Raw genomic sequence first — 23,761 nt, forward strand, 5'->3', positions numbered from 1 at the left:
TAATTTGGTTTAGCTCTGATATTGTTTTGCTTGGGAGGTAGTTGCAAGGGGTGAAAGTAGCAGTGCATGTTTCCCACCAAGGCAAATGCAGCTGAGGATAACTGCAAATGAAGCTAGCTGTTAATTGAAATAAGCGTTGAAGTATCAGTTCAGGAAAGGAAGAATAATGTTCTAAGAGGGGTAAGAATAAAGCAGCTTCACAAACATGTAGCAGAAGTCTGGCTGAGAAGAAAGTGCCTTTATATTTTAGAATACAGGGGGATTTTTTGGCTGTTGCTTTTTTGTGCTGAGAAAATGAAAATTCTTCAAGTCCATGCATGAATAAACAAGTACAGCTGGGCAGCATAATACATAATTTATACTGATCAGTCACTGCAGATTTAACTGAATAAAGCCAAAATGAACACTAATTGTTTTGACAAACTAAAATAGTGTATATGATGGTTTATTGTGAAGCTTGCTGGTTACTGTCCTGATCTCAGTGGCCATTGTCAAGACTGATTTCTGCACGAGAGACAGAAAAAGAGAAAACAAGTTAGGACAATATTAAGATTAATATCTTGCTGAAGATAAAGCATTTTAGTTGCTTAACACACAAGCAGAAAATAGAAAGAACTGTCTTCAGGACAGAGGGGGGAATTGGCACAGTGAAGCGTGGGACATACCCTGATGTAGGGGGTGAGGTGTAACTGCTGAGATAATGTGCAGTACCTTGTCAGCTGAAGGCTAAACCTGAAAGTAGATTTGTTTCTTAGATCACTTTTGAAATACGTCGGGAATAACTTTGATTGCCTTCAGACACCTGTCTTCTGAAATGAAACATCCAAAAGATGTCACTGGATTTCCAGGAAGTTATGTATGTAAGCTAGTTAATCCAAGAACCTGCACAATTTCACTCTGGTTTTAGTATGTGCAAAGTGAGGAAATACATGGGTAGGCCTTTACTTAGCTTCTCTAGACCCTCTCATTTAGATGGATGGCTAAATGAGAACCATTTAAAATTTTATCTGGAATCTGAGAGACAGACAAGGGTATGAATAATCTTCACAGAGATTCCAAAGCACCACTTCTGCATGGGCTCCTTTGCGTGACAGTGAGCTGCTTCTTCCTGACAGTCGTCTGTGGTGGCCTGACCCTGCCACCTTGCTCTCCCGCCTCTTCTCCAAGGACTGGCAGCTCCACTTGGCTCCCATCATCACTTTTATAATGACCTATGGATTTGCTGAATCTCAGATCATCATTGTGTTTGCTGTGATTAAGTTGTAGGATTTGGTTATAAAATCAACAGTTGGGCTTGAGTGTTCCTGGAGTTGAGGATGGTTGGACACTGGGCTTTCATCTGGACCATGCTGTGCCAGGAGGTGGCCAAGCGTCTGGAAGTTAGACGTGAATCTTCCCCATGCTCCTGGGTGGGATTTTCTCTTGGATCTGGGACCATCACTAAACCCAGCTTCTGAAACGGACCTTAGCTAATTAGGAAATACTTCTTTGTAGGACTGCTCTGTGTCAGGGTAATCCAACACTACTGTCCCAGCTTTTTGAGGGTTATCTGTAGATTATTCTATAAAGTGTGAGTTCCTTGGGGTTGTCAGGCCCCTGGGCTGACACATCACCACGCTCAGATTTTCTCTACACAAACCAGGTGAGGCGCAGTGGTAATCAAGGTGCTCAAGGAACTGGACAGTGAGGAACTCTGAGTCAGCAGCCTGCCAGGGATTCATGCTTCCCAGTTAAATCTTGTTTATCTGACCATGTGCTTCCCAGCTCTGCAGCCACTGGCTGCGATTTATCCTGGGACAACCTGGTCACCATGCTTAGCCAGTATGAGAACTGACGCTCCACGTACTGCAGGAGGGTAACTCGCTGCTAGCAGCGCCTTCCTGCCGATGCTGTCTTGCAGCGTTCACAGTAGCAGGCCTTTCCTGGAGCTCTGTACTGCGTGTGGAGCATGAGTCTCCCTGATGGTGCAGCTGCAGAACAGCTCCCCAGAGTGAAAAGTGGGTCATTCGTTACACCCGTAGGACAACATGACAAACAAAGCTCTTTTGAGAAGTGTCACTGGCCACACAGATCATGGAGAATCTGCTGCAGCATTGTACCAGCAGCAAACGAGTCTGCTATCCCATGATTCAAAGCCAGCAGTGACCCCACTAGACCTGCTGTTTATGAACAGAGAAGGCCTGGTGGGTGATGTGGTGGTTGGAGGCTGTCTTGGGCTCAGTGACCATGACATGACAGAGTTCTTGATTCTTGGAGATGTAAGGAAGAGGGTCAGCAAAACCGCTACCCTGAACTTCAGAAGGGCAGACTTTGGATTGTTAAGGAGTCTGGTTAACAGAGTCCCTTGGGAGGCAGTCCTGAAGGGCAAAGGAGACCAGGAAGGCTGGATGTTATTAAAGAAGGAAGTCTCAAAGGCACAGGAGCAGGCCGTCCCCGTGTGCCGTAAGTCGAGCAGGCGGGGGAGAAGACCGGCTTGGTTGAATAAGGAGCTTTGGCTGGAACTCAAGAAAAAAAAAGCAGAGTTTACTGCCTTTGGAAGAAGGGGCAGGTGACTCAGGAGGACTACAAGGATGTTGTCAGGTTATGCAGGGAAAAGATTAGGAAGGCGAAGGCCCAGCTGGAGCATAAACTGGCCGCTACCGTTAAAGATAACAAAAGATGTTTTTATAAATACATCAGTGACAAAAGGAGGGCCAGGAAGAACCTCCCTCCTTTGTGGGATGTGGAAGGTAACCTTGCTGCGAAAGATGAGGAGAAGGCTGAGGTACTTAATGCTTTCTTTGCCTCAGTCTTTAATAGTCAGACTGGTCATCCTCAGGGTTGTCAGGCCCCTGGGCTGGGAAATGGAGCTAGTATGCAGAATGAAGTCCCAGTTGTTGAAGAGGTGGCAGTCACCGACCTGCTCCTTCACCTCGATGTTCACAAGTCCATGGGGCCAGATGGGATCCACCCGAGGATACTGAGGGAGCTGGCAGAGGAGCTCACCAAGCCACTCTCCATCATTTATCAGCAGTCGTGGTCAACCAGGGAGGTCCCAGACGACTGGAAGCTAGCGAATGTGACACCCCTCTACAAGAAGGGTCGGAAGGAGGATCCGGGGAACTACAGGCCTGTCAGCCTGACCTTGGTGCCGGGAAAGGTCATGGAGCAGATCATCTTGAATACCATTATGCAGCACATGCGGGACAACCAAAGGATCGGGCTCAGCCAGGCTCAGCCAGCATGGGCTTATGAAAGGCAGGTCCTGCCTCATTAACCTGGTCTCCTTCTATGATAAGGTGACCCGCCTAGTGGATGAGGGGAAGGCTGTGGACGTTGTCTACTTGGACTTCAGTAAGGCCTTTGACACTGTCTCCCACAGCATTCTCCTGGAGAAGCCGGCTGCTCACGGCTTGGACAAGTGCACTCTGCACTGGGTTAACAACCGGCTGGATGGCTGAGCCCAGAGAGTGGTGGTGAATGGAGTCAAATCCGGTTGGCGGCCAGTCACGAGTGGTGTCCCCAGGGCTCAGTGTTGGGGCCAGTCCTGTTCAGTATCTTCACTGGTGATCTGGATGAGGGGATTGAGTGCACCCTCAGTAAGTTTGCAGATGACACCAAGCTGGGTGGAAGTGTCGATCTGCTGGAGGGCAGGAAGGCCCTACAGAGGGACCTGGACAGGCTGGATCATTGGGCCAGAGCCAACGGTATGAGATTCAACAAGGCCAAGTGCCGGGTCCTGCACTTGGCTCACAACAACCCCATGCAAAGCTACAGGCTTGGGGAGGAGTGGCTGGAGAGCTGCCTGGAGGAAAAGGACCTGGGGGTGCCAGTTGACAGCCGACTGAACATGAGCCAGCAGTGTGCTCAGGTGGCCAAGAAGGCCACTGGCATGCTGGCTTGTGTCAGGAATAGTGTGGCCAGCAGGAGCAGGGAGGTGATCGTGCCCCTGTACTCAGCACTGGTGAGGCCGCACCTCAAGTACTGTGTTCAGTTTTGGGCCCCTCACTACAAGAAGGACACCGAGGTGGTGGGGCGCGTCCAAAGAAGGGCAAAGAAGCTGGTGAAGGGTCTAGAGAGCAAGTCTTATGAGGAGCGGCTGAGGGAGCTGGGCTTGTTTAGTCTGGAGAAGAGGAGGCTGAGGGGAGACCTTATCACCCTCTACAACTACCTGAAAGGAGGTTGTAGTGAGGCGGGGGTCAGTCTCTTCTCCCTAGTAAGAAGCGATAGGACGAGAGGAAATGGCCTCAAGCTGCGCCAGGGGATGTTTAGGTTGGATAATAGGAAACACTTCTTCACCAAAAGGGTTGTCAAACATTGGCACAGGCTGCCCAGGGAGGTGGTTGAGTCTCCATCCCTGGAGGTATTTAAAAGACAAGTAGACATGGCACTTCAGGGCATGGTTTAGGAGACATGGTAGTGCTGGGTTGACGGTTGGATTTGATGCTCCTAGATGTCTTTTCCAACCTTAATGATTCTATGATTGCAGCTGGTCGAGGGAGGGGATTGTCCTGCTCTGGTGCAGCCTCACCTTGAGTACTGTGTGCAGTTTTGGGCACCACAGTACGTTAAGGATATAAAGCTACTAGAGAGTGTTCAGAGAAGTGCTATGAAGTTGGTGAAGGCTTTAAAGGGGAAACCGTATGAGGAGCGGCTAAAGGCACTTGGTTTGTTCAGTCTGGAAAAGAGGAGACTGAAGGGAGACCTCATAGTGGTCTGCAGCTTCCTCACAAGGGGAGGAGGAGGGGCAGGTGCTGATTTCTTCTCTCTGGTGACCAATGGACAGGACCCAGAGGAATGGCAGGAAGATGCCTGGGGAGGTTTAGGCTGGATATTAGGAAAAGGTTGTTCACCCAGTGGGTGGTGGAGCTCATCACTCCCCTACTCCTGCTGGCCATACTGTTCCTGATACAAAGCCAGGATGATGTTGGCCTTCTTGGCCATCTGGGCACACTGCTGGGTCATGTTCAGCTGGCTATCAACCAGCACCGCCAGGTCCTTTTCCTCCAGGCAGCTCTCCAGCCACTCTTCCCCATGATGCACCCCAGGACACAGTTGGCCCTCTTGGATGCCAGGGCACACTGTTGGCTCAGGTTCAACTTGCTGTTGACCAGAACCCTAGGTCCCTTTCTGCAGAGCTGCTCTCTAGCCTCTTGTTCCCCAGTCTGTATGTATATCCAGGGTTGCCGTGCCCCAGGTGGAAAATCTGGCACTTGCCCTTGTTAAACTTCATACGGTTGGTGATTGCCCAGCTCTCTAATTTGTCTACATCTCTCTGCATGGCCTCTCTGCCCTCAAGAATGTCAACAGCTCCTCCCAGTTTGGTGTCATCAGCACATCAGTTTATAGCTTATTCCAAAACCAGAAAGTACTTAACCCAAGACAGTTAGTCCGGGCCCCATCAAATCAGTTGGCCTTGAGCCTCTTCATTAGTTAACATCTGAGTAAAGAAGGGGCTCAGCTTGACTCTCCCTCCAAATCCTGTCTGAATTAACTCCATTTTGCACTTGTAGAAGTGAGTGCAGAACGACTTTGCTGAGGACTCTTCTGCTGGTCTCCTTCAGGTAGCTCAGGTTTTTCTCTGGTCCTTCCTTCCATTAGTATTTCAGGCAGTACCGGGTGCTGGGGGGCATCGGGGAGGAGCTGCTGTGGCGATGGGCCGTCTGCAGCCCACTACTCTGGGGAAGCTGGGACCAGTTGTGATTTCACACACAAGCAGCTCTAATCTGCAATAAATCTCATAAAATCAATAAAAACATGGAAAGTATATAATTTTAAAAGAAAAAACACATAAGATGTGGCCATTAAGGGCACAACCATTCTAATACCTGTTTCTGGATGAAACTACAATTAAAAATATTCCAACAATAAATCTACCCTCAGTCTTGTTTAATGCTTTTAACTTTCTTGAAAGTTCAAGCTGGTATCCCAAAAATGTGCCAGGACTTTCACAATGTATTTTATAGACTCATAAATAAATATGGCAATTAATCTAAGCTATATTTCTTTCATATTTGATGACAATTTATTGTGACACTCACTCATTCAGAGCACAAAAACTCTAATGCACTTAAAATCGGATTTCAAACCAAACGTTTTATGGGAAAATATAGTATTGATCATCCATTTAAAGATATCATGTGATGATTCATAACCTGCTATAAAAAGGATCTTGTGAGGACATTCAGAATGAGTTTTGTGGACCATTCTCGCCACAAAATCCAACGTACGAGATCTATAGTTCTCAGCGATGTTTTATATTTCTGCTTGGAGTTTTCACCTATTATTTTACTGTGGATTTTGATGGATAGCAGCTTTAAAATAAACATTTTGCATATCTAAACTAAGATTAAATAAATAGAGACTAATTTGTTAAACATACACTAGCACTTTTTGTCCATTTACACAAAGTCATGCACAAATCTATTCCTTTCAAGAAAAATTTCCACGGTTTTGGATATTTTAATGGGGCGGTTTGTGCAAAACACATCTGCGACTGTGTCCTTTAATAAAATGTGACCGAGGAGTCATATGGCTTCACGTAGTGCTCATTGCTGGTTCTGCGATGCACCCTCTGCTGCGCGCTGCTCGGGAAGCTGCAGCAGCTTCCGCGTTGACGTGCCAGCAGCAGTAATCTGTGGTCTGCTCTCCTGGTCATGTAGTGCATCACCGGAAATGCTTTCAAAGCTGAAAAAGTCTAGAAGATACGCCCCAAAAACACAGGCTTCTGGGGTAATGTATTTGTACTGGAGACAGGGTACAGAAGGAAGGAAGGGGGTTGTGGCACACTGTACGCTGGGTATGGGTCACCTCCAGGCTGCATGGGGCGGGCTTCTCCAGTCATTCACCATCAGCCTGCAGGCACTTTTCCGTGGAAATGCTGCTTTGGTTTCCCCTGCATGTGGGCCATCTCCCAGAGCCCGGCTGGGGCTGGTGCGCAGCCATGCTGGCAATGAGCATGATTTCCATGCGGTGGGACAGTGAGGAGGAGAGAAATGGGAAATGTCTTTTTCCGCCATTGTAAATAATGAGTGCCAGCATTTGTGGACTTGACTGGCCCCTTCTTCCTCCTGACTCTGCCTGCCCTCTGCCTCGCTCAGTTCCCGTGAAGGCCCGTGGGGTGGCTCTGGGCTGCGTCCCAGCCACTGAGGGCCCCCGGCCTCTGGCCCTACCAGGACAGATATCCTGCAAGTGTCTGGGGTTTTGCAGCAGTTGAAAACTCATCTCATTCTCTGAGATTCTTAATATAATGACATTCTCCTGTTTGAACAGCCCATAGCTATTGCCAGCCTAATTATTTTCTGGGTCTTTCCTTAATGCCATAGGCATTAGATAGTGACACCAATGCTTGGAGAGACAGCAGAAGGAAATAAGTAGTGAAGGCTAAAGCACTTGGTTAAAGAAGAGTCTCATTTATAAATCAATTTTAATAACATATTTAAAAGCTCTTACATCTGACTTTAATGTGCTTTTGTTTCCCCCTTGCTCATTAATATTTAAAATATTTTTCTTTACTGATCCTTTTTCTATTGTGTCCTTTCTAACTTTCCTTTCTCTCTTCAATCAGCAAACAATGAGATTTTGAGAAATGCAGAATCCATGAGAAATCCAGATAATTTGATAAAGGAAAAACCTTCAGTTCCATGAAAGAAATTTCAGAGGAGTTGAGTAGTTGTTTAAAAGTTATTCCAAACAGTTTAACTCATAAAAAGGTATATGTTTTCACTGATGGACTTTCAAAATGAGGCGGCTCCATTATTTCTACTAGGAAGTAATAATCAGCAATGAACTTTAAAAAAAAAAGCCTGTGGAAAATTTTTTTCAGCAAGCCTGTCATGGAGGCGGCTTCATTCCCTGGGTTATTTAAGGGCGTGAGATTTGCTGAAAGTCCATTGAATTTGCATGCCAGGGGCCTACTTTTATTTTTGAGAATGGAATTTGGGTTCCTTGGTTGTACATACCTCTCAGGTGGAGATCTTCTCTTCAGATGTGCTGGTAAAGAAAAAAACAGAGAAGATTGAAGGAGGAGGGTGAGTTACTGGTCTCCCAAGTGGGGTTGAGTAAAAACCTCAGACATATACTTTGGAGGATTTATCATATTTCATAAATAATGTGGATTTTATAAATAATATTAAAATATATCTATGATGTGGGTGATTGCAGCCACAGGTATGTCTAGGAGCCAGCCCTGCTCCCTGCTAGTTCAATTGGAGATTGCCCACAGATGAGTGCAACTGCAGCTCCATCTAAGGATGGGGGACGACCTGCTCATGTAAGGCCTCAGTTAAGTGCATTTGTTGCACATGGATCAGGAGGGAGAAGCCGGGCTGGTTGGAGGCAGGAGCTGGGTGGTGGTTTAGGTTGAAATGTGGCTGCAGGACCAGGACAGCCCAAGGTGGGTGAGAAATGTGATGGTGTCTCTGCTACGCTTGCATCTTCCAGCTACATTTGTGCTGGGTCTGTGGAGTGCTCTGGGAGAGGCAGCACTTGCTGAGGATATTCCTTGGCAGTGGGGATGTGGGTGGGCAAATGGGCTGCAAAGAGGGAGGTGGACTCTTGAGGTTGCAGAGTAGCTCAGTAGCAGAGGTAGGCAGTTACCTCCATACTTGTCTAAGGCACACAGGAGTGTCCTCTTGGAGGAGGTACGGGAGCTAAATTTAAGTTGTTGTAAATTCTCTAGAGATAATGGGGAAACCTCCAGAAAATGATTCTTTTATGTATCATGAGGAGGCTCTATGGGCAATGAAGTGACATGCTTTATTGTGGAACAGAATAATGACTGCTCATCAGAGCTACTGGAAAGGAATTTAGACAATTAACAATATAATTTGATTTTTTAAATTATAATTTTATTACTTTAGTCATTAATTTATTGTGCCTAGGAAGAGTTTATTCTCTTCTTAGCATGTGCTGGGTTTTATATTTTATATTTATACACACAGATGTTATTCTCAGTCCATTTTTCATGTATGAATTCTTTATATGTGAATGGACAATGAAGCAAAGATCAACAGAATGTAACAAAGATGGAGTAGGGATCTGCAATGTTTATTGTTTTAAAGGAAGAGTTTAATATGAAGATATTATTGTCTGATGTTTTAGCATCTACCAGGGAAGTGCTATAGCTACCGTGCCGAACCTGTATTTTTTTGTCTATTCTCAACTTTGTAAAATATATACTGGTTTTTGGGTGGACGGGGTTGAGCAACAGTGATCTGTAGCAGTACAGGAGACATTAGTATATGTGTCAGTGGCTGTTGAGAGCAAATGAGTTAGTTGTACCAACTACTGATGCAATGAGTGGTGTGTCTGCCTGTGTGCCTCACCGGGGGTGCTGGGGTGACCCTGGGAGGTGCGGCTTCTCCAAAGCTTCAATTGCACGCGACAGCACAGGCTTCCACAAGGCTGAATCCTAAAAGATGGATGAAGGCTTGTTCCTTGTGAATCCATTCTCAGTGCCTCCTGGAGTATGCAGAGCTGCAAAAAGCCTGACTAAATATGCAGTGGGCAGTTGGCAGCACTGGAATAGCCTCACTGCGAGGTCCTTGTCCGGATTGCTCGTTCTCATAACTTTCTGTAGTTTTACTGTGTAAAATTAATAAAAATATTGTCTCATAGATTGTTTTACTCATACTCTTCTGTTGAGCCTAAATATTTATTCAACCTCCTTCCATTGCTTGTAGCCTGTTAGGGGTTTCACTGTGGTTTCACCAGTTGCCTCCCTTATACGGTGTGCTAGGGAGGGACTGAGCAGGCAGGGCTGCACATGGGTCTCTGAGGGGCCTTGAGCATTGCAGCTGTGGGCATGGGTGGGACACAACCTCATTAAACCTGCTTCCCTGGCCCTAGCCAGGCGGCTCCTGCTCACAAACAACTTGTCTGCAGGATGTGTGTCCCTCCCTGGAGGAGGGTCACCGGTTTGGGGCTGGGTAGCACTGTGACCACCATGGCCTTCTTTTGTCACCTGTATGCCTGTGGTTTGGTTGTGTGTGACAAATAAGTCCTGGGCAGTAGCAAGTTCACTTGCATGTGTACCATGATATGAATATTGTTTTACTTAATAAATATTAATTCCCTTATGAATGACTAAATGCCACATACAGATTGTATGGAGTCAGCCTCTAATGTTAATAGAAATGATATCTGCAGTAGCAGTATCCAAAACTGGTAAAAACCATATTGTTTGTGGATATAGCGAGCGAACCCAACAGGGGCTGGTTCAAATTGGTGTGGGAAGAATGTCCCTACTGTGCTGAAGGATGGTGTAGTTTCTTTTTTTTTCCTTGGTAGCATCAGTTTAGCCTGCTTTTGTACTCCTTTTGTGCTGTTAACTTCTCCCTTATTTGTTTTTCCAGCCTAATCTGTGTGGTACAGTGATGAAGCAGAGCTGTATTAATGGAGCTTAGAGAATAAGGGTTAACAGTAAGGGTTATCTGGCAGATCTTTGACATCAAAGAAACGCAGAAAATACAAACCCCAGTATCCTTCATAAGCCAGATTTGGCCATTAATGCACAGTGTTACTCCTAAAACCCCATCCATGGAAATCTTTGTTTTGTTGCAGTCAAAGGCTGTGTGATCCAGTGTGGTGAGTAGCCAAGGCCCAGGGCAGTATGCTGTTTCCTAACAGCAGAGCTGACCGCGGTTTGTATCAATGAGAGACATTGTTAGGTCAATTTAAAACCAGAGCCTTAAAGTCAGTGTAATTATGCAAATGTTGCCCTTGCTATTAGCACTTTTGCCCCAATAGCTTTAGTGTATATTTTACAAATGAAGTTGCTGTCACATTTCATTATGCTGTTTACTGACCCATTGCTTTGGAGGTGTTTTCCTCGCTCTCGGGTGTCGGCCGTTCCTGCCACTGTGGTGCGTGTGCTCTCCCGCAGGCTGAGTGACACAATCCAGCAGAGACCCATCTCTGCTGGTGTTTGATGTGATGACTTTAAAGAGTTCTGCTAGTGTTCAATACAAGTTGTGACTGCCCCAAAACGTTGTTCTTTTTCTTCTCCTGCGTATTTCCCTGCAAATGTTACCCATTCTCACTAAACTCCAGTCAGCCTAGTTTCTTTTCAGAGCCTTCAAAATAAGGCCTTGGTATGTTTAATTATTAAACCAGAAAACAAGGAGTGTTTTGGGAAAGGTAGAGGGAAGCAGAGCAGGTGACTGAGATTCATAGGTTTAGCATTACCCTAAAAGTTCTTCTGTTAATTGAAAGCTTTACCATTAACTCAGTGGTGAACTGTGTGGCTGTTAAACAGAGCTGATAAAAATTCTCTTGGGTTTTCAGGCAGTGCAGTGGAATAGCCCACTTGGAGAAAGACTGAGAAAGGCTCAAACCAGTCCACGCATGATGAGAATTATTAATATATAAGAACAATATTTAATAGCAAAAAATCACTTGCAAAATCTTTGTGTATTTTGAGGTTATGCAAGACAGATTATGATTTTTAGACCTAGAAAAATATAATCTGGGACCCTTTTTTAGTAGATGCCACTCCTAGTTTTGCAAGCTTCTCCCTGCCCTCTGTGATGGCTGCAGATGTTGGATTTGGGGTGTGCCACAGGGGGAGCAGGGCTTCCAGCTCCCTGCAATGAGACATTAACCTTCCTTGGAGAAGGCTTAGGCTCAAGTTCTTCTGACTTAGGAATTTTCCTAGAAAGCCTTTTCCAGGATAGGTGATGGTAAGTCTTTAAGGAGTGAGCATGCAGGGAGGCTGGCTTCTGCCTTCCCAGGGCCAACCGCTCATTGCTCCCTACCTGGGTCTGAGTGACATGCTGCTCACAGCGAGCTGCTTTCCTCTGGTCTGACCTTTTGTTCTTCTTTTCAGCTTATTTAGTAGAATTGAACCTCTTGGAGGTGTTCTACTGACAATTGGTAGCATCGTAAGGAGGATCAAAGTTTGTCTCATTCATTCGTGAGTTTGGCACAGCAGAATCTGTCCAGGACTGCAGTGCCTTCACTGGGGCTGTCTCTAGGTGCCTTTTTCCCCTTAGTGAGATCCTCGTTGAACTAACAAAATTTCCATTTTAAACTCTTGTAAACCATCTCTGTGTGTACTCAACATCAGCCTGCCTCAGGTTTGCTTGCTATCGGACTTTAACAAGAGCTAATCAGTTTAAATGCATCTGCAGTTGGGTTTTGCATTAGTTCAATGAGGTCAATTTAAAATTGATTTCCTGAAGCTATTGCAGGGCTTCCCGTATTGACAGGTCAAAGAATTATTGAACGCCAACTTAGTAACAATCCTGTTTGCATCACAGTGTCTTCGTTGCTGTGTCAGTGCCTGAGCACTTCAGGAGCCCCTGTTTGAATTCATAAATCAGAAGGGAGAAATAAATAAAAGCAGAGTGTGATGTGAGTAACAGTCCCTTTCATGAATCCAGGCCATTGTTGAAAGTACATCAAGCTGTTGGTAGATAAATATTTTTCTGGAGTCAAGAACAGAGAAGTATGTGACGTTTCAATTACCACTGTTCATATTTAAATGTAAATAAGTGGCTTCTTTACTCTATAATTCAAGAAACCTTATAATTATGATCTTATGATATTTTCATAGCACTTGCAGCAACATATGGCACTTCAATAAGCAAACAAGGCAAGAAATGGAATTAAGAATGTCTGTGATGTTTGTTTGTGTATTTGTGGTTCTGTTATAACCCCTTTGTTTTAAATACCTAATTTCTTAATTTAGCAGTTTATATAATTGGAATGCATTTACATGGAACAAAACTGAGCCTTGTGGTTAGGTTGCTGCTTATGTCCTTAATCTGATGTAGGACACTTCTGCTGGGGAAGGAAAATACTCCAAGCAGCTCAATAGTGGTAAAAAAGTATCGCCAAAGCTAAATGCTCATTAGGGACTGCATGGGTCAGTGCCTTATTAGTGTAAATTATTTTAACTCCTGCAAATCCTTCTGTTCAGAGCACTGTGCTAATAGAGTTCCCGAATATGATCTGTGCGAAGGCTATAAAATATTGATTTGACTTTGTAATGTTTCCTGATATCTCACTCAATTCACAAGACCTGTGCAATATCAAGTCTTGAACTGGAGGGAACAGTCAGGTCCTGACCTGATTCAGTAAAATACTTAACTGAATTTTAATAATAATAATAATAAACAGTAAGGCACGTAGCAGCACCTGGGCTTACCAATCAATATGGAATTTTATACCAGAAGATTTTGTTTATAATCTCCTTCCCCAGCCTTTAATCCCCATTCTGCTTTATGTCCATGTTACTCTTTTCAATATGCTAAAATACGGAGAAGGGAAAGGAAGCTGAGAACTCCCTAGGCAACAACTGTGTTGCAGTGCATGTCTGTACAGCACCGTCCTGTTCTCCACTGGCACCTCAGGGAGACACCATCGGATACACCATAGATAACCATTGCTTGGAATTGTCTTGGCCTTTGTGCTGAGTTTACTGCCTGAGCTGCTGTGCATGGCCCTTGCTTTAGTGGCAGAATGCCAGAGTGGTGGAATGCGACAGAAAATGAGGTGGCACTGAAAAAACGCCCTCCAGTTTGTGGGGGTGCTTGGTGCTGTTTGGCAAAGGAAAAGTAGCAGTAAGGGCTTGCTCTGTACTAGTCCATAGTGGACCTTAGAAAAATAGGGTGTTAGCTCCATGGCTGCAAAAGCTGTAGGAAAGCTGTCCTGCTGTAGCACTGCCCACCCTCACATCATGCATTTTCTTTAAATGCTGCTGGTGATCTTGCAGAATGGTGAGACTGGAGGTGTGCGTGCTCCCTTAGCGAGTGATGGTCACTAGAGTGTAGTTTCAGGCTTCTGTCCTCTCTGAGGAGGCCTGTGCTTTTCTGGCTACAGAAGTACTTCCAGGGTTTTCGGGGCTTAACTTTTATGCCCAATTTGATTGCTGATGAGCAAAGAAATGGTAATTCAACTGAGCTGTGATTAAATAAATAAAAAGACAGGGAGGAAATCAAACTGTACCTTAAAAGGGAGTGCAACTACAATGAGATTTATATCACACAGTGTAAATGATTGGGATGGTATAATAAAATATTTACAGAGTCTCTTGAAGTACATGTCCTATAATATACATTTTAAAATAGCGTTGGGTTATTGGCTGAAAGCAATTTATCATTCACAGTGAATTGTAGATGTAGCTAGGCTCTTGCACTAAGCGAATGCTCAGTTTATTCCCTTTATACTGTGTATTTTATAATATCCTCCAGAATTAAATCCACATTGCTATTGGAAACTTTGAAGCCAATTCACGTCCCTGTGGCTCTTGATTTGTTTGGTTTTTTTTGTTTTGTTTTGTTTTTTTTGGGGGGGAGAGATGAGAGCTGAGGCTTTGAATGGGTCATTTGCTGCAAAGCACAACACTCTGGTGTTCTGAAGCACCAGCTCAAGGAAACTGGCTTTACAGTTGCTGCTGTTTGTGTCAAGGTAAGTGTTGTACACAATATATGAAGTGTAGCGTAAATAATTTAACTAGCCTTTGAACATGGAAATAGCAACATGATAAAGTAGCAAAACGTAACAGGTTTCCAGCCCAACACATCACTGACTAGTTAGCCTAGCTAAAACAGATTTTTTTCCTCAAGTGAAAGTGATTTAAAGGCAAGGAAAAGGCTGCAGAAAGCTGTGTTTGCAGATTAACAGCACCCAGGTTATTTGCAGCTGCAATAACTTCCCCACTGGCAGCTGAGCTGGGAGCGTGCACTTGGGACAGAAGGAAGGTGAAAGCAGATGCAGTTGCATGCATGATGAGGAAGATGATACACTGGCATCCGTGGCAAAGTGCCTGTTTGACCGAGGGGTGATATTTCAGCATGGCGATGGCACAAGCCAGGGGTCTTGGAAGATCCTGGGCCAAACTTTCAGCTGAAATAGTCCCACTGACCTCAAGGCACTCCAGAGCCACCCATTCACCTGCAAAATTTAAGAATAAAAATTTTCCCAAATATACAGAAATAATTTTATATCACTGCCAAGAATATTGCTCCAGATGAATGAGTTGTGTTTGTGTTGCAGGCTCTCTGGAGTCTAGACCTCCATTTCCAATAGCAAATAGAAAGTAAAATTTTAAAAGCTGCTGTGTTGTCACACTAAGGACTTTCTTAAATGAAAATCCGATTTCTGAATAAACCTGCAGGACGGACACTTGTGTGAGTTTGTGCCCGCCTGAGTGAGGAGGCTGATAGCAGCATGAACGCAGAAATGCTAAGTTCTGTTCTGATCCAGAAAGGCAAGGAGCAGCCCTTGCAGAGCGGTGCTCTATTGAATTTCTCCTGGTTGAATTGTTACAAGCTTGCGATGTGTATTATCCTAAAAAAGCCTTAGGCGCAAGATTATCTCTTCTTGCACGTCTTATTTTAGGCAGCAGCGGCAGTGTGTAAGGAAAGGCAAATTTACTTTTGAAACTATCAATAAAACATAGTTTGTCTGTTAAATTAGTAATCGTGAAAAAAGCTCCCAAGGTTTTTATCCTCCCCCCCTTTTTTTTAATTATTACAAAGCCAGTTTTAAATCTTGCTGTAGGTGGAAATGTGCCCTCCTAAAACTGTTGATGCTTAAGGATCTGTGGGGTAGCTGGGGGGCCGTATTGTTGGCTAACAATGCCAAGGGAGGCCTAAACTAAAACCGAATAATGATTAAGTTAAAGGGCTTCAGTGCTATTTTAGGCTTGCTCAATCACAGTTTTCAGCCAGCTGAGGAGCAGGGAATGTTGGGGGGGTTGGGAGGCACAGAGGTGGGAAGCGATGATGTTTTCATCTATCTTTTTGTTCACTGTTGTGATGACAGAACTGGGAACAGCCTTCTGCTATGCTGGCTTACATAGTGCCATGATTAAGACTGAAACTCCTTTATTATGAAGCTTATTTTCAATGCGATTCCTTTTCTCTTTCTGTGGGCAGAGGGGAGAAAAATTGTATCTTCCTTTTGAAGTAGTATCTTCTGGGATGTTGGGTAAAAACTGGGTAAAGTTTTAAAAATGGTGATGCTTTAAATATGTTGGCTGTGATTTTTCTCTTTTTGAAATTTATTTTAATACTTTTGGGCTGATTTTTAACTCCTTGAAAGTTTGGCCTAGCAACTTGATTTGTTTTGTTTGGCTGGGCTTATGGAGAATAAGGATGTCTGGGTGTGTTTTGGAGGAAAATACAGGGATTAAAGACCTGTTTTGGTGTGTAAAAATTATTGTTAATAACCTAAATGGTTAGAAATGGAAATAGAGTTGTTTCTGGCTCAGTTTGCTGGAGCTAAATGAGCCGAGGGAGAAGGAAGTTTGCAGGAGAGGCACCTGGGAAGGAAAATGAGGCATGGAAGGGCTGTAGAGGAGGTGGTTCAGGAACAGCATCATTGAAATGGGGACCTTGGGAAGCTATAAGGCTGGTATGTCACTCTGTCCTTCATGTATGCACTGTTTGGCTACACTTCTTAGTTAAGACTACTGGATACGAAGCACAGCAGGAATGACCAGTACAGCAGTATGTAGGTGTAAACCAAGAGATGGCACCAGGGCCTGCTCATCTCGCACTGTCATGCCCCAGGCCAGGTTCAACAATGAGAATCTTGAAATCCTGTTGCAGTCATTGACATCCTGGGACTGCGTTAAAGCTCAGTGAGGCAGGTTTGCATAGTGCCCTCCAAACTGATACTTACAAGAATGGTATTTGTGGTGGGGTGAGTAGTTGGTGCCTCACATTACTGACATCCAGCATGAACCTCAGCTGTGGGCATGGTTATTTTGGAATACAGTGGATGTCTTTGTCTTAGCTTGCTGCAGTTAGACTGTTATAAGCCTCTGAAGAAATGATTGCTTCTTATCAACAGGTGATTTTGGATGATTGGAGGAGTACAAATACTTTTATTCCATGACAATCCCAGGTCTAATCAGACACACATCTTGAGTAGCAGGCACATATCGTTATTGCAGATGCATCTTTTTTGCATTATCTCCTCCGTAGTGGAAACTATGACTCTACTGGACTAGGGATTAGTGATTTCTTTCAACTCTTCACTCATTTCTGCCACAAATACTGGGAGAGGATTGTGGTTTCAGTGGAGCTCAGAGATAGGAAGAGAGGCAACTGAATATTGCAACCACTGGACGAAGGGATGCAGGGTAACCACAAGAAAACTGAGTTGATCCTTCAGTTTGGCAGCTCCCTGGTGCAGGTGGTATGTAGTGGTAGGTTCACACAGAGCCTGGCTTGTTGGCTGTGCTGTTTGCAGCAGCTTTCAGTGGGAATGAGGGCAATGGGAGTGAGCTGCTAAACCTCACCAGGTACTCGGGAGAAGCTCTTCTACCTTTTGCTTGACCAGCATGGCCTCATTATAACTAGTCCCACAGGACTTAACCAATATTTGGTTGACTTTCTGATACAGAGGAAACTTCAGGCATCATATTGATTTGGCCCAAGATATTATATGTGTATTTATTTGCCAGCAAAGAAGTGCAGAAATACTAGTGCTCTGTTTTAATACAAACTCAGCTGTTTGCTGATCAGCAGTGACTATTTAAATTGACCAAACTACCTCACCCTGGCTGGAGATCAAGGGATCAGTACTTAATTTCATTCCTTGAATAAAGATTTTTATATATATATCTATCTCCACATGGAAATATCAGAACATGAAAGGTTAAATCAATATGGAGTTTTACATTGCTTAAAGGGCATTTGCATCAAAGCAGCCATGAATGCAATTCACTTGTTTAATGAATTTTTTATGCTTATTTAATGAATTTCACAAAGGTTTGGTGTTTTTCATAAAATGGATAAGGACTTCCAGTTTTATGAAATAATAAAAATGGAACTGAAGTTATGAAATGAGCAATCTCATTAGTTAGGCATGATATATTCATATGAAAGTGTACATGTTTCTGAATTATTGCAAGCAGCTCTATTGCTCGAACTGTAACTTGTTATAATAGTATTGCAAATATGCCTTTAGTTAAGATATCAGAAAGTGACAGAAAGAAATTAGATTTTGATTGCTAATAATGATTTAATTAATACTTACTGTATTTAGCATACTATGGATGTGTTTTTTCTTTAGAAAGTGTATGCTTGTATTCTTCATTGGTAGGTAGTTAGTGAAATGCAGTACTGTTCCTAGCCCCTCTTTGCTAGAATTCTAGCTTAATTTTGTGTTTGCAGAGCTTTACCCTCTGTTTTATTATCCTGATGAACAGAGGAAAATATTATGATGGTCTGCTCTTACTTTGCACCTTGGTGCTTCTGTAATTTAATGTACTTACAGAATTGTGTTGTCTTGCTAAAAAGTTCTCCCAACTTTGTGACACTTCAGGAATGAGAGGAGATTGTGAATGTCTCTAATTTAAATAACTTGTCTGGGTGTCTATACACCGCAGTGTTGCTTGCTGGCGGGATGTTGTGTGCCTTGCCAACAGGAGCAACGGCAAGGCTGCTGCTTGCCCTCCTGTTTGGAAAGGACAGATGGATGTCATCATCCTGTCTTATTAAATTGTGTGTTTGAAAGCTGCTGTCCTGATTTTGAGCACATGGTGTTACCTTTGAGGTCAGTGCAGTTGCTCATGGGCACCAAACTACAGGCCTGGATCAAGGTGTTGCTATGTGCTGACTGATTCCTGCTGGCTTCTGTGTGCTTCCAGGCTCCCTGGCTGGATGGGTCCCACCACACTAGTTAGAAGATGTACCCCAGTTCCATTCACCAGCCTGGGTATTTTTATTGAGCTACGATTATAGATGATACCTGAGTGCATTTCATTCACCCCTTCCCTCTCCCTCTTGATCTATTACAGCCAAACCTTTCCTTTTACTTTCTGACATTTTGGAATGACTTATGAGTGCATTATCCAAAACAGCTTTTGCAATGTGCCATAACCAAAGCATTATAACTACACTCAGTGAAGCAGTTCCAAGTGGAGTAAAGCAATCCCACTGCCCAGCCCTGCTGGTTTACAGCCCTCATGGTCTGCCAAGGCAGCAGGCAAAAATATTGCAGTAATAAGAGATAAAGCAGGCCTTATTAGACATCTACTGTGCTATACTCATAAGCAATCCTGTTAAATATATACATTAAGACACAACAAGGCAGGGCAACGTGGTAGGATAATGGTCCATAATCTCTGGTTATTAGAGGAAAAGGAGAAATAAAAGCCCTTTTCACCCATGAAGTGTTATCTTACTCTTTGGCATGCTTTAAAGCCTTCTTGTGATTGTGCAATTAGCCAAATAAGATATTTAAAGGAAAAAAAAACAAAACCAAACCAGCATTTACATCTGCTGCTTTCTTGCTTCCCACAGGGTGTAACTGTGCAGATGGAGCTGCTGCCGTGCCGGTGCTGCAGCGGGGCCATTGAGCAGAGCAGCTCCAGCCTGCTTGGCCCTGGCAGTGGTGCTGGAGAGGGGGACGCCTCCTCTGTTAGAGCCCCTGCTGGGCATCGCAGGTCCCCAGGCTGCTTGCTCTTGGAAGCTTGTGCTACTGTATCTGCACTACTGGGATTACTTGTCTAGGCTGGATTCAGGATGATTCTGCACAATGCAGTTTTTGTCTCTGTTATGCCTCACCCATGTAAATATTGGTATATTTATTCTTAGAAATCAAATTTATCATGAGCCTTTTGTACCTTTAAGACTTTAAAGGATGGATTGGGACTCCGTGCTCACACACTGATTATGTTGCTCCATGGAGGGGGTACCTGTAATTCAATATCTTCCAGATGAGGAGGCTGCTGGGCTGCCCAGAGAGGGTCCTGACCATGGAGGGTCCTGATCCCTCCCTTTCCTGGCCTGGGCCCTCTTCTCTCTTCAGACTCTGTGTCCTTGCAAACTAGAGAAGAAACAGTGTTTTGCTCCTGAGGACAGATGCATTTTTGGCAGGATTAGTTGATTTCCCCCCCGCCCCCGTGTCGCACAGCAAATCTGTCCTTGAGCCAGGCTTGGTATCAAGGACTCCTGAGGCCACAGCAGCAGCTTGACCAATGCTCTGGGTTTGGCGAGGTTCAGGAACCCTTCTGGAACTCAGCCAGCATAATTACAGTGTACCTATTGTGGGCAACAGTACCTGAGAGTTTCATAGCATTGCACCAGATTTAATAACTAGCTCGTATCCAGTTTGTGGTGTGAAGTAACATCTCTTATTATATCTAACATAAATATTTACTGGAGAGATTTGCCTAAAAAAAAAAAATTTCTTGCCTTCAAAGCCTATCAATTTCTCATCTGTGGCTGACAAAGAAAGCTTTGAGTGCTTAAATTCATTTCTAGAAATTAAATTACAATTTTCAACACTAAAGCTTCTGTGATTCCAGACACTTTTCCTTTCCTTTTATTGTGTTTGACAGCAACTAGACTCTCAAGGTAAGTGGTAGAATGTAGTCCTATGTAAAAGTAAAGCACAAAATGAAAACTGGGGGGAAGAAAAACATTTAAGGTAGGAAATTAGAACAGTTATTGAGTTCCACACTATGGTTAATGAGTGTGCAGAAAGAAAACATCTTCTTGGCCTAGTGAGCTGGAGCATTACAACTGTTGCAACACTTCTTCTGTTTTTAGAAGGAAATAAGTAATAACCCTGACACATGGGAAGTCTTCAGTTTGCATTTTTTAATGCCTCAGGGGAGTGCAGTGTTTCTGGCTTAGAATCTGTTAAAATTTTCTTTAAAAGGAAGGTTTTGTTCTGAAACCAAAACAAAAATTAACATATTAAGCATATCTGTAGGTCAGGAGTGTATGGGAGAGGGCTTGCCTGCTTCACCAGGACATGGCTTTTTCAGAATTGCTCAGCTGAGGTTATAGGCTGTGGAGAGAAGACTGAAAATTACTGTCTCTAACTGAAACAGATTCGGTATATTTGGGATATATGCTATATTGCCCTGGGTATAATTAAAAGCAGGCTGTAATTGCACTGGAGCAGAGGTGGGCTGCACACAGGTTCTCAGTTTTGGGGTGCTTTGCCATCCTGACGGGGAGGGAAGGCTGGGATGGGGTGGTGCTGCCTGGGTGAACCCTCTCACCGTTCACTGCTTGTAGCCAGAAGTCATAGATGCTACCTCTCTGTCTGGGAGCAGAGGAGAAGACAAGTCTAAAGCTTGTTGGGGACATGCTGAAGCATCCCATTGAAAGCCCCTGTTTCTACACTGGTGGTAAGCTTGTAATATCCTCACTGTTACACTTTAACTGGACTTTTTTCGTGTAGTTGGCAGTAAAATATCTGGGCTAAGTTGTCCTATGCTGAACTGAGTCCTGAGATGAAGTGATTAAGTTTTTAAGGTATGTGGCACAAAGTTGTGCAGTTTAAAGCTGAAATCGCTGTGAATACACCCCTATGGTTACAGCCACGGTATAGGGCAATTTGGCCTGAATTAATTAATGTTCCATCTCCCCCAGCTAATTAGTTGTATGGGTTCTCCTGCGAACACAGTTATGCATCTTCTAGTATCTCGCTGAACATCTTAGGAGGTACTGTACATACTTTTCCATGTTGCTGCATTTTGCGGTTTAGAAATACTCTTGCACACTACAAGTGCTGTTTAAAAATCCCTTTCATGCAAAGGTTGAAGTATTTTAATCTCCTAATGCTGTTTCTGAGCAAGCTGTGGAAAGGTGCGAGCAAGTTGATCAATATTTTATCTTTACTAGGCTAATAAGGTCATTATTATTGACATAGTGTGGCTAGGTTCCTTCAGCCTGACAAATAACATCTCAAACAAGAGTAACTGGGATTTTTTTCAAATTATGCTTTCATTGGGAAACATCTCAGGGCCAGGCTGGAGCTTATGGTTGAAGTTGGAGAGGGGATGTTTAAGGTCTACTAGGTATAAATAAAGTGGGACAGGGCAGGGACCATCAGCCCAGTCCCTCTTCTGGGCTGGGAGGAGCCAGGTTGTGAGCGTGGAGGGCTCATGTGCCTAGGGAGTGATTCCTGCGCCTGCCTGGGCTCAGTCACCCCTCTCCTTTGGCCAGAAACTTCACTTGGGTTCCGAAGCGAAAGCGTTGACTGACACTGTAATGTTCTGCAAAACAGCCAGTTTGTGCCCAGCCGGCATCAGCCCACTATCCCTCCATCAACCTGCTCTAGCAAAGTTTTCTGCTTGGAGCAGGAGCAGCAAGGCTTTTTTTCTTGCTGCCCTGAATGGCTGGGAGCAATCATGTTTATGCCCTGCCCCTTGCTACCTCTCAAATTTAAAAGCTGCTCTGAAGTTTGTATTACCTTTTTTGTTTCCCAGAGATGTGGAGCTTAAAACTAAATGGTTCAAATCTGGATCAAGATTAAATAATTTGGGTCAGGGCATAGTCTCAGATGCCCTCCAGGAAACGCAGTCAGTTTTTAACCTAATCAGCTCCTGTAATTCCACCAAATTCAGCTGAAACAGCGTTTCTCCAGTAGGAAGAAACTTGAAGCTTAATAGCAAGCATCCTGATTTTGTAACTGTGCTTGAAAATAGTTTTAGCTGTGATATTCACAGCAAAACCCAGAAGCAGTTCCAGGGTGTTGATCAGTGCTGGTGCTTAGCAGCTGGGTCCTGGTACTTCATATGTGTTGTAATGCCTCCTGTTTAGTATCATGTAATAGTTAAGGATGATTCTTTGGATTAAAGTACTTCAGCAATTATATTGCTGATTTAAAAAGAAGTACACAGGCAAGTTTTCAAACTAAAATAGAGACTAAAGTAAATAAAAAATTTTACTGCTTGTCAATGAAGTTTGATATTTATTTTTGTGTGTATACGTAATATATACATACACTTCTTAATGCCTCCAGACCTTGCAGCCTTCCCTAGAAAGGACTCTGATCCATAAAGTCTTGTCCTCATTGAGCTCCAGCCTGTGGAGGTGCTAGGGAAACATGGGCAGGTACTGTGTAAAACAGCAGCTTTTTCCCTGATGACGCCATTTTATTTGATCAACTCAGAGCCTTAAGACCCACTTGGGGGAGGTCACCAGGGGGATCGGGCATCTACTTCCACTGGTGCCTTTTTTAAAACTCTTCCTTGTCTTGTGTCCTTTTTGGACCTTATGAAAGAAGTTACTGGAAAAGGCATAAACCAGCTTGTTTTGGGAGGCTGGGGTGACCCAGACTCGATATGTAATCACGCAGCTGGCAGTCAGCAGCGCTCTGCCTCCTCTGGTGCTATGGTCCTCGCTGAGAGGCATTTGTAGAGAAGATTTTTACACTTACAGTTGAACAGACTCTTAGCTGCATCCAATGCCTGCTGAAGTAAAAGGAGAATCTGATGGGGCGCCAAACATCAAGCTCTTAGGGCTGCTACATATTTCTCTGCTTGGGGGAGAGACTAAGTGTTTGCAACTTTAGAATGCAAAACATAGAAGTACTTGGTTGCCACATGCCATTAGCTGTTTAAAGCATGACATCTCAGGAAACGCTTCATCGTAATCCTCCAAATGAAGAAATCTGAAGTGAACTTCAAACTGTTTGCTCAGTTTGGGTATCATGTTACAGGGTCAGATAGTGAACTCAGAGTTGTACCTACTCTCAAATTGGTTTAAACTGCAGTCAGACAGTTCAAGTCCTGAAAAATCAACTTTCACATTTACTTGTAAATAAAAAGTAAAAAAAAACCTAAGAGCAATGCCTACATGACAGAGCTTGTCCAGATACTTTTCTCTGGCTGTTTTCCCTGAGACACTTCTTGCTCAACAGCAGTGTTCGTTTAGCTTTTTCATCTGCTTGAGTTTGCTTTCCTCTTCCTGCAGCCAGCTGAGTAACAAGAAAAGCTACATTGAAAGTATATACATTGGCTGTCTGGGTTTTTGCTGCTGCAACTAGTTGTATTTCACCTCCAAAAGAAAAGCTTGGATCT

At 43.9% G+C, this 23,761-nt stretch overlaps 1 long non-coding RNA gene across 1 annotated transcript; it reads right to left on the reverse strand.

The window, feature by feature from the left end:
• Nucleotides 1-321: 321 nt before the first annotated feature.
• On the reverse strand, nt 322-11,055 carry LOC135314580 (uncharacterized). Its single transcript, XR_010374090.1, has 3 exons — nt 10,788-11,055; nt 7,941-7,971; nt 322-504 (listed from the first exon to the last, which is right to left on the reverse strand). It is a non-coding gene; the product is annotated as an uncharacterized LOC135314580 (long non-coding RNA).
• Nucleotides 11,056-23,761: the final 12,706 nt, after the last annotated feature.

This window comes from Phalacrocorax carbo, chromosome 8 (genome assembly GCF_963921805.1).
Source record: "Phalacrocorax carbo chromosome 8, bPhaCar2.1, whole genome shotgun sequence".
Taxonomy (NCBI): Eukaryota; Metazoa; Chordata; class Aves; order Suliformes; family Phalacrocoracidae; genus Phalacrocorax; species Phalacrocorax carbo.